Below are 11,092 nucleotides of genomic sequence, written 5' to 3'. Positions count from 1 at the left end.
CTCAGGGTCCACTCAGGAGTCCCACTCCGAGGGACCTTCAGACTGAGACCTCCCCCCCACACAGACCCCCCCCCCTCGCACTCCCGGGCAGAGGCCCGAGGGGCTTCTCAGCCCAGCATTTGCCTGCCACCACATGGGGAGATCTCTTCATGCCACAGGCTGAGCCTGAGTGGCTTCTCACAGCCCAGCATACACCCAGCACAGTGTGAAGGGAACTCAGTCAAATTTCTGCACTTCTGCTCCCTGGAACCCTGCCTCCCTGAGCCCACTGAAATGGAAGACTCACAGAAACCACAGCTCTGCCCAACAGGACCCATGCCCACATGAGAACTATTAGCCCCACACAGCACATTCCCTCTTGTCAGCACTTCCTTCACCTCAGCACTCCCTCACCCTCACAAAAGCTACCCTTCACCCCCTTGCTCCTTCCAGCCACCACCTGACCCTTCAAAGGAGGCACAATCCCCATTCCAATAGCACTCCCTAATGCAAACCTCCTCCCAGGAATGGCAAATGCCAGCCTGAGAACAGATTAACAGCCACTGCTCCCAGCCCCCTTGTCAAAGAGGCTGGCACTCTCTCTGAGAACTAGGCACTCCTCAGCACAGGTGGCTTCTGGCCCTGGGAGAAGTGAAGAAGGACACATCCTTAGAGAGGTTAAGCCCCATGTTTTGAGACAATTAACCATTCCCAGACAGCTGTGACCACTTTGTAAAAACACTAACCCCTAATAGCAACTTAAAGGCAATAGGAGCTTCCCTCCCCGGTTGTGCAACCCTGCCCACTGCCTAAACAGATAGAATTGTGTTTGAAGAGTGACTTCCATTATCTGTCATGTAGCCCTGGAACTCCAGAACCTGCTAGTGTATAAATGGCCTAAGCGCCTCAACAAAGCATCTCAATCCTGCCCTGTGCAGTGGGAACACATTGTGATCCAAACCTGGGTTCAAATTTATTAAAAGGTTCTTTGACTCACTGCATGGGATTTGGCAATTCTTTGAGCTCTCCTGGGCATCCTGAAACCTGGGCATAACACTCCTTGATGAAGGAGGCAGTCCTTGCTTGTCCAAACTGCTTTATTCCTGGCAAATGAAGATGCATATGGCTTACTCAGAATGAACGGGAGATTAAATATTTTTGCAGGAAGGGATGCCTAGGGAGGGATGCTTATAGTCCAAGCACTCAGAGCCCCTAGAAACCTCATTAGCATAGAGACCTCTAGGCTAGTTGTCATGGTCCTGTTAGTGGGGTGTCAAGGTCATGTACTCTAGGACAAGAATCTGGTCAGGAGCTAGTCTAAGCTGTTACGGATCTCAATTATGAGTTTTATCAGGGTTCTAAACTTCACTACTACCTTACCAGTTCTTCTATCAGGTAGACACATACCATCCCCAAGTCATGCTGGAATGGCACCACACCATGATGGGTGGTGCATCCAGAATTCTACATGAGGTGGATACACCCTTTAATATAATTTAAAATGGCAGGAACTATAAACTATAAACTTCATGAAAAACTATAAACTATAAACTTCATGAAAAGAATGACTCCTTGTCATCCCCTTCTCTGTCTCTGATATTCAATGGCTAATCAGAACACAGCCCTCCATTGCTATCAGCTTAACAGGAATCCTTGGACAAATTGGTAACCATTACCCTGATGAAAAATGGGTCTCTCTCCTTTCTCTGTTGGGATTGCTGCCCCCCCCCCAAAGCCCATAGTTGGAGCCCCTCAATATTTACCAATGAGGGAAAGAGGGGAGCTGCACCAGTAATATAGTACTCGCCTGAGGATGAACCTCCTATTCTCAGACTCAGAGAGCTGCCCCACAGCTCCTCCCAACATAAAAAATCATATGCTATCTCTCTAGCATATAAAGGAAGTCAAGGGGCCCCTTAACCTCTTTTCAGACACTGTATATGCTGTCAATTTGCTCCCCTGGTTGTCACGATCCTTTGTCATAGATGCCAACCCACTTTTGCCTCAACTCATACAGTTTCCACCCTCCTACAGGAAAGGGCCTCTCCCAACTACATCCAGCACATCAGATCTCACAGTCCCCTGCTAGGCCTGATATCTGAGGGAAATGCGTTCACTGACCGAACCCCCTCAACAGAAACACAAATATAAATGGGCTTTATACCCCCTTCCCCACATCCCCATCCTAAACTCCAAGGACAATAAAAACATGCTCCTCTTGTGCATCCCACACTTCCACCCCAGCTTTACAGAGGATGGCACAAATCCCCAAGGCCAAACCCAATGCCTTATGGCAAATCAATGTCACCCATATTCCCCAATATGGGAGGCAAAAATATGTTTTTGTCACCATAGATACATACTCACATTGTATATGGGCTACAGACCAAACAAGTAAAAACTCAAAAAGGTTAATTCACCATATGCACTCCACCTTTGTCATCATGGGCATTCCTCAAGATAAAAACTGATAATGACCCTGTCTTCACTGGCTCTCAATTCAATATTTTCTGAACACAGTGGAAAATTGTCCACCATAGAGGGATCCCCACAACCCTCACGGCCGATGAATAGTAGAAAGAACACATCAAACCCAAAGCTTAACTTCTAAAACAAAACAACCTACCACCCCTACCCCAGAGGTACCACTAGAGATAAGTATGACCACACCAAATTCATTTAACATCTACAAAAACTCTAAACATTCTCCTATTGTTCTCCATTGGCACACACCAAAATTGACCACCACTACCCTGATTCTAGTATGATGGCATGGTCCTCTAGATGGAATTTGGAAAGAACCAGACCCTCTCCTTAAATCTGGGAGGTGTTTCATTTGTGTTTTCCCAGAGAACAAGCCTACACCTATCTGGGTTCCTGCCAGAAATGTCCAACACCATAACACCAACTAAGAAGATGGCCTACCTCTCACTGTAGCTGCCTGTGGCCATGGATCAACTGGGTTCACCTGAAAGGTGGTCTGGAAATGAAGAAAGGAATGGAGGGTGAGAGGAAATGAAGCTACAACAAAGTTCTCTGATCAAGGCTCAAAGTTTAATGTTCAGCTCTTAATTTAAAGGGAAAGCCCCACCACTGAACCTCTTCTTGTTTCAGCTAGAGATGGGTGAGGGGACCCATCCTTGGTCACTGCTGGAAATGAGTGGGGGAACCCATCCTTTGTCAGAGCCAGAGATATCTCAAGGCAAGCTCAGGGGGCAGTTATTTTTCTAAGTTCCTGTAGCAGGCTATATGTGCAGCCAAGATGGGTAACTCCACCTAGGTCCTATTATTTTTGGTCTATTGTAGTAAACAAGGTCTTTTGGACCTCCAAAAGGCTGGGGAGAGGGCACAATTTCCCCTTTTTAGTTTTTTAAGATGAGCAGTGCCAGCAGCTGGACGAGGCACAAGATTTCATCCCATCTAGGGTAAAAAGTGGCTGGGCGATCATGCCTGGCTTAGGCTGGCATCTATATTGCTTCTTATTACCTGTCATGGAGGAAAACATACATAGCATTATTGATGTATGCCTCTTTCTTAGGTCTATAGGAGCTCAAGAACACTCTTAGCCATCTTTGACTAACCGACCATCTTTGGCACACTCTTCCCCATACAGACCAAAGCCACATTCAGACCAAAGGACCTGTGAGCATGCACTCGATGCAATTCTTCATAGTGATGGATAACTGCCATGGTGAATAGCTGAGCTTGCTGAGAGCTATCCTTTGTGAAGGCAACCAATCTGTTTGAGACACAAGGTTCAAAAGTTAAAAGCAACAAGATTATCCAAGCAGTGTAGAAAATAAAGTTATAAGCAGGAATGTTCCAGTTATCTAATCCAACTGCTGATTGGCAGGGGTCAGACACAAAGTCTGGCCACCAGGTATATAGTGGGTGGCTTTAAGTATTGATTAAAAAAATTTACTCTTGAGTAAGAGTAGAGACTATATGCATGTTAAATCTGCTGGCTTATAGGGATTTTAAGCCATCTTCATCATTAGAATCATAATCATCAGGCTCAAGATCTGTGTTCACTTGACAGACCAGACCAATTTTTCCAGCAGCCATGGGGCTCCATTTTCTTTTTCTGAAAAAATACAGACTGAGCCATGACCCCAAATTAAAACAGGGTTGGGACCATTCCATGTATTATTTAGGGGGTCTCTCCATTTGACCCAGGCAAATGAGCTGGAAGTGACTGGATGTCAGTGGCGATCAGCTGCAGATTGACCTTTAGCATGAGTTTGCAAAAAATGTAAAACAAATAAGACAAAAGGAAGGTGTGTTATTGGTGACCTTGGTGGGTATAATTCCCCCTCTTTTGTTTTTAATAGCCAATTTTTTCAGAATTTCTTACAAAACCAGGGCAGAAGCACCAGTAGCTGCTCCTCCCACACTCAGAGAGTTATGAAGATATTATTTTAAAGTTCCATAATGTCTATTCACAATTCCTTGTCCTTGAGGATAATAAAAAAGCTCAGTAATATGAGTAATATTAAATTGTCAACAAAACATTTTAAATGTTTGACTGCAATAGCCAGTTCCATTACCTATTTTAGTCTGATATGGAATACCAAGCATAGAAAAATAATGTAGGCAATAACTAATTACATTTTTATTTGCTTCTCTTGTTAAAAAACAGTTGCAACTAGAAAGCCTGAAAGGTGTCAAGTCACCTGTACATATTTTAATTTTCCAAAATCAGAAAATGAGTAATATTCATTTGTCATAATTGATTATATATAAGTCCTCAAGGCTTAATACCATTATAAAGAAAATTGAGGACACTGAGAACAAGTTTTTGCAATTTGACTTGCACACTCTCTAGAAATAATAAATTATTGTCTCAAGCTATTGTTAGTTTGATGATGTAAAGAATAAAATTGTATGGTCAATTGTTTCTGTAAGGTCTATAATCTGCCTGGTATACAAATCTGCTGTGGCATTGCCCTGGGGTCCAGGCAATCCAATATGAGCTCTTAAATGTCGTATAAAGTTAAGGAATAGTACGTATTTCTTAAATTAAGCTGTATTTGTATAAATAACTGTAAAATTTGAGAATTAGCAATATCTAAAAAAGGAACACTTTTAAGCAATTATAAGTCATGAGCTATATACTAGCTATGAATATACAAATTGAAAGCTTGATGTTTTTCAGCATTTCAAACAGTAGCTACAGCACTTAATTTAATTATTTGTGCTGAACCAGGGAGAAAGTCAAGAAAATGAACATGTGAACTAATTATATATACTGCCTTCTCATTAGATGAGTTGTCTGTAAATACAGTAAACACCTTTTCTATGAGCTACATGCATAGATTTACAGGAAATACAAAAGCATGCATAGAGGAAAAAATGTAACAGCTTGTCTTTTGGATAATGATTATCAAATTTGCCTAAAAAGTTTGCCATGTAATAAGCCAAACATTGTTATTCTCTAATAACAAATTTAATTGCTATTTGAAATAAGAAATAAACATTTCATCCAAAATACTTTCAGGATTCTATCTTACAATCCTGTATTACCACAGTAACAGTTTCGTAATAGGATTTCAAACTTTACTTACAGATGAAGAAGGATGTATCTACATTAATGATTTTTTTGCCAAAGGGCTACTGTGAACACATGAGTAGCAACAATGCAAACAGCCAACAATTGATCATAGCCTATATAATGTATCTGTTGATAACAGCTTACTCTACTTTCAGCAAAGCTATCTCTCCGTCATCAGTTAATTGTTGAGGGGAATTAGGACTTGCATCCCCCTTAAGAATATCAAACAGAGGTTCAAGTTCTATGATAAGCTTAAGATGAGGTTTTAGCTAATTAATATCTCCTAACAGCTTTTGGAAATCATTTAAAAGTAAACCATTTTTTACATGTACACCTACAAGCCAGAAGAGGGCACTAATCCCATTACAGATAGTTGTGAGCTACCATGTGGTTGCTGGGAATTGAACTCTAATATTTTTGTTTGTGGCCTAGCTTTTAAAGGCTGAGCCATCCCTCCAACCCCAACTTATCCTTTCTTATTGGAATTTTCTGTGACATAATCTGCTTAGGATATAACTGAGGTCCCAAATATTGAAAAGATTTTTCTTTGAATCTTTTCTGCAGCAACAAGCACTCCAAAATTTTAAAAGCTCATTATATGAGAGCAAAGGCTTGCAGAAAAAGTCCTTCAGAGAGATAAGCTAATAAAATATCATACAATGAATAATATACAATGAAAGATTCAAATTCTTAACTTCTTTCATTAAAGCAACAACAAATTATTTATATATATATTTGTACACACACACACACACACACACACACACACACACACACACACACACACATATATATATATATATATATATATATATATATATATATATATATATATGCTATTAGCCATTCCTTGAGGTAAACCTTTCTAATGATACCACTTCATGGGCTCTCAAAAATAACAAGCAAAGTCACTGAATGCAAACCTCCCACAGGATGTAAAGAAATGGTATGAAAACAATCTTCTAGATCTATAATATTCTATATGTATTAACTGGAATGGCAGCTGGAGTAGGCAAGTCAGGCTGTGATGCCCCATTAGTTTCATAAATCTTAAGTTTGAACTTTGTTTTGAATTAATTGAATAACCAATCCCTTTTAGCTGAGTGAGAGTATCAGATAAAGGCCAAGCTGAAGGCCAATCTTGTTCTTTCTTGTTATTTCTTACTCTTAGAGCAATTCTTTTATTAGCAGGCACAGCTATAATGCCATGGAGGGAAGAAGACATAATTTTAATTTCTCCAGCATGATCATTATCTACAACTCCTGGCCCATAAGCTGTATGTTGTGAATGTCTTGGGGTCTGAGACTGACCCCTCCCCAAGGAACAAGCAAGGCAATAAACAAATTCTGGAAAACGCCTTTCTAGGGGTTGGTTTTGATGAATAAGACAAAATGAAGGTCTGTCACCCCAGCTTCTGCTGAACCCACTCTGTGCATTGTCTTAATTCAAATGCAAATGTTCTTAATCTCTGCCTATATCCTGAGGCCTGGCCCAAAAATTATACTTCCTGCAGGTCTGTAGTGTGCCACAGCTTCTTTTAACACTTTTATTCAACTCTATCTGCTGTATTCTCTTTTCAACCATAAACATGGGCGAGTCAAAAAAATCCCAAGTTCACGATTGAACTGCCAACTGCAGCCAATGGAATAGTGGCAGTTTATATTTTTAAGTTTCTTTGGCAATATTAGAGTATAACCATAATTTTGGAAAACAAATCCAATTTTTAACAATGTAAGCAATCCATTTTCTCTAAAATCAACACCAAGTGGATTACTTTTATGTTACAAGGTTTTACTGCCAGTTCTTATATATGAATGCATGCATGATAGTGCAGCTTTTAATATCTCATTAAAGAGACATGGTTTTTAAATCTTATCTTTTATATATCTGGTTTCGGAATGACTCCAACCATGAGTTAAAAGATTTAAGCCAACTTTCTGTTACCAAAGTTGCAAATTTCTAATCATACCCAAAAACTTATAGCCCAATAATCTATAACCAAGACATATAGAACATATTTATACTTTTAAAACCAGTCAGAAACAAAAAATGAAGTGGCTATACATCTTATATATTTAGACTAAACAAAATTTTCTTGCTTTTTCTAGCTGTAATTTCAAGAGAAAAGCATCTTGTCACTGAGATTTTTCTAGGAAAAACAACTCTCAGCTTCTTTATCATGGAAGCCAAAAAGCTGCTGGTCCCTTTAAAAACAGCTTATACAATCAATCAGTTCCTGAAAAGGCTTCTCCAGCTGAGGTTGACCCCTGGTTACAGTGCAGGGTAACTTATCAGCTTCTGCTGTGCACATTAAGACTGCCTTTAAAACAAAGTTAAACTAAACCAAGGGATGGATACCTAGAAGTTTTAATCATTTTTCTTTTGAACATGAAACATAGAGCAACAATCACTCAAATAACAACAACAACAAAAAACAGACAATTGACACAGAGACATATTGGCCCGCCAAGGACAGACAATAGACAAAGAAAGCAGAACTAAGGATTTCTTCGGTAGAAGCCAGAGACAAAGCAGGACGTCTCGTGAATTTTCTCCTGTTCCTGAGAGAACTCTGAGATAGCCTTTTTCTTCTTTTTTGTTGACACAGCCCAGAGAGAGGAAAACTGCTTTTCTGAAACCCTTTTTCTCTCTCATATTCAAGATCTAACTCCTCTCAAGGCCAGCCTGGTCTACAGAGTGAGTTCCAGGACAGCCAGGGCTACACAGAGAAACCCTGTCTCAAAAAAACAAAAAACCAAAAACAAAACCCCCCCAAAAAACCAAAAAGACAAAAAAAACAAAACAAAACAAAACAAAACAAAAAAAAAAAAAAAAAAAAAAAAAGATCTAACTCCTCATCTCTTCCTTTATGAGGTGTAGCAGCAGCAATTGATAGTTACTCCTCAGTGCCCTGCTTTCTTAATTTCCCAATTCCTTCTACACTTGCTCCTCTCACCTAAGGGAGTTCTTATAGGCTGCAGGAAAAATGCCTGTTTAGAATTCTCCTGCCCCATAATTCACTGTCATCCCCTAGGTGAGGTCGGCATCGGGTCAACACCTATTCAACCTAGACTGTGTCCACTAAAATCACACTTGGAAGATGGCTTCTAAAAGATCACAAGCACTAGCATCAGAGTTTGTTCCTTTCTTACCAAGTGCAGGATGCTCTTCTTCTTCCATTTTCTGTGGAGCTCAACCTAAGACAGTGTTTCTCATCGGGTCCCCCATTTTCAGGTCCCTCGTTAAAGCACCACTTGTAGCTGCCTGGGGCCACGGATCAACTGGGTTCACCTGAAAGGGGGGCTGGAAATGAAGAAAGGAACAGAGAGTGAAAGGAAATGAAGCCAAGACAAAGTTCCCTGATTAAGGCTCAAAGTTTAATGTTCAGCTCTTAATTTAAAGGGAAAGCCCCACCTCCGAACCCCTTCTTGTTTCAGCTAGAGATGGGTGAGGGGACCCATCCTTGGTCACTGCTGGAAATGGGTGGGGGAACCCATCGTTTGTCACAGCCGGAGATATCTCAAGGCAAGCTCAGGGGGCAATTATTCTTCTAAGTTCCTGTAGCAGGCTATATGTGCAGCCAAGGTGGGTAACTCCACCTAGGTCCTATTATTTTTAGTTTATTGTGGTAAACAAGGTCTTTCAGGCCTGCTCAAGGCTGGGGATGAGGTGCAGCACACTGGCAAATCAAAAACTGAGCAGTAAAGAAGGAGAAGGAAGAAGAGAGGAGGAGAAGGAAGAGGAAGAAGAGAAGGAGAAGAAGGGGAGGAGGAGGAAGACAAGGAAAAGGGGGAGGAGGAAGAGAAGGAGGAGGCAGAGGAAATGCCATGCCCAAAAAACAACAGGATCTCCTTGAAGGACATCCATGACCTGGTGACTATTGCCAGGGCCATGTGCCCTACACAAACTTCCCTGTCCTGTGTACTCTTGGCTGTTTTTGTCATTCTTCATTCTAACTCTGCTAATGCTCAGCCTCTCTCAACCCTCCCAACATTAACATTAGAGATTCTTCTCTATGGAGACACAACAAACTTATACTTACCCAGGATTGCCCACTTGAAGAATGTCAGACCAGGATTGATATCTCTCCATACATAGATTGCATCTCCACTAGCCCCAACCCTTTTCTCTGCTTTCCTTACCAGAACACAGGTGAATGTCTCCAGGAGGTCTCCATCTGTGGAGGCTACAGATATTGGAGCTGAAGAATGGAATCCACCAGCTACAGTGGTACCATGTTCACCAGCCTTAAAACTCATTTTCAGCTTTCCCTCAGTGACAAATGGGATGAATGTTGGCAAAAAGAGTCATGGGTCCACTCTTCTCTAATGGCTATGTGACATACCCCATAGCTGACCTACATGTCTCTCATGAACTTTTCCCCACCTCCAACTCAGTCTTTACCCATGTTAATATTCTTCAATAGGAAAGTCAGTCTCTGAAAGAACTCTGAGCTACCCTCTCCCAGCTACAATACACCCAATATGCACTGACCTCCTTCCTTAAACCACACACCCAGCTCCTCCCAATGCTTTTCTGTGTTTCTCTCTCCTGACTACTACTGGTAGGTCTTCCCATTAACATTTCCCTTCATAAACCCCATGGACCCTTACCCGCAAGGAAAGCACAGGACATTCCTCTCTTGAAATAAAAGGGGGCCATTTCTCCCCCTTTTACCTTGTAGTACCCTCCTCAAAAACCCATCTTACATGTGCCCATACATTACCATCGCCAAATCCATACGCGTTAATCCCTGTGCTCTTCTCTGGTGTGAAATCTCTACAGATTCCTGGATTAACACCTCCTTTTCAAGGCTCCTGCACTACTGTAATAATTGTTCTGCAGTTTTATCTCTATGAACCTAAAGCCATTGCCCTGCAGATGTGAGGAAGCCAGAGAGAGAGAAAGAGAAAGAGGGAGAGAGAGAGAGAGAGAGAGAGAGAGAGAGAGAGAGAGAGAGAGAGAAAGAGATCTTCCCTTCCATGCCAGATAACCTTCTTAGCAGGAGTTGTTCTCCAAAACTGGAGTCCCTGGGCTTACTGCCTGCTGAACAGGGAGGGACTTGTGTTCTGCTGGAGGAGGAATGTTGCTTCTATGCCAATGAATCTGTGCAAACACCCAAAAGCTCGGGGGAATTCCAGGGGTGTTATGTTCCCAACACCCTTGCTCAATGGTACTCAAGCCCCTTGGTAGCTTGGCTTCTACCTCTCCTTGGCCCCGTATTAGTTTGAAGCATTGCTTCCCTTGGCCCCTTGTATCATCCAGTTTCTAAAGCAGCAGACGAGTAGCATCACAAAGATCACTGATAATCATGTCTGGGTTCAAAATCAAACTGTTCCCAACACAGGAGGCAGTCACTCCAATGACACCTCTCCTTTATGAAAAGAAAAAGGAGTTGTGGGGCAGTGGGCCATGCCACCAGTCAGAAGCAAAGTTCAGAACCTCCATAAAACTCATGATTGAGAACAACAGAAGTTCGAAGTAGCTGCCAACCAGATTCTTGTCTTGTACCTCGTGACCTAGATACCCAACTAGGAGGACTGTGAACATCAGTCATGGAG

At 41.7% G+C, this 11,092-nt stretch overlaps 1 long non-coding RNA gene across 1 annotated transcript; it reads right to left on the bottom strand.

The window, feature by feature from the left end:
- Positions 1–3,011: 3,011 nt before the first annotated feature.
- On the bottom strand, positions 3,012–10,550 carry LOC143434102 (uncharacterized). The gene is made up of 2 exons (XR_013103342.1): positions 8,684–10,550; positions 3,012–3,718 (listed from the first exon to the last, which is right to left on the bottom strand). It is a non-coding gene; the product is annotated as an uncharacterized LOC143434102 (long non-coding RNA).
- Positions 10,551–11,092: the final 542 nt, after the last annotated feature.

Source organism: Arvicanthis niloticus, chromosome 13 (assembly GCF_011762505.2).
Source record: "Arvicanthis niloticus isolate mArvNil1 chromosome 13, mArvNil1.pat.X, whole genome shotgun sequence".
Lineage (NCBI taxonomy): Eukaryota > Metazoa > Chordata > Mammalia > Rodentia > Muridae > Arvicanthis > Arvicanthis niloticus.
Note: the sequence above shows the minus strand (reverse complement) of the source record. Positions and strands in the feature narration are given on the sequence as shown.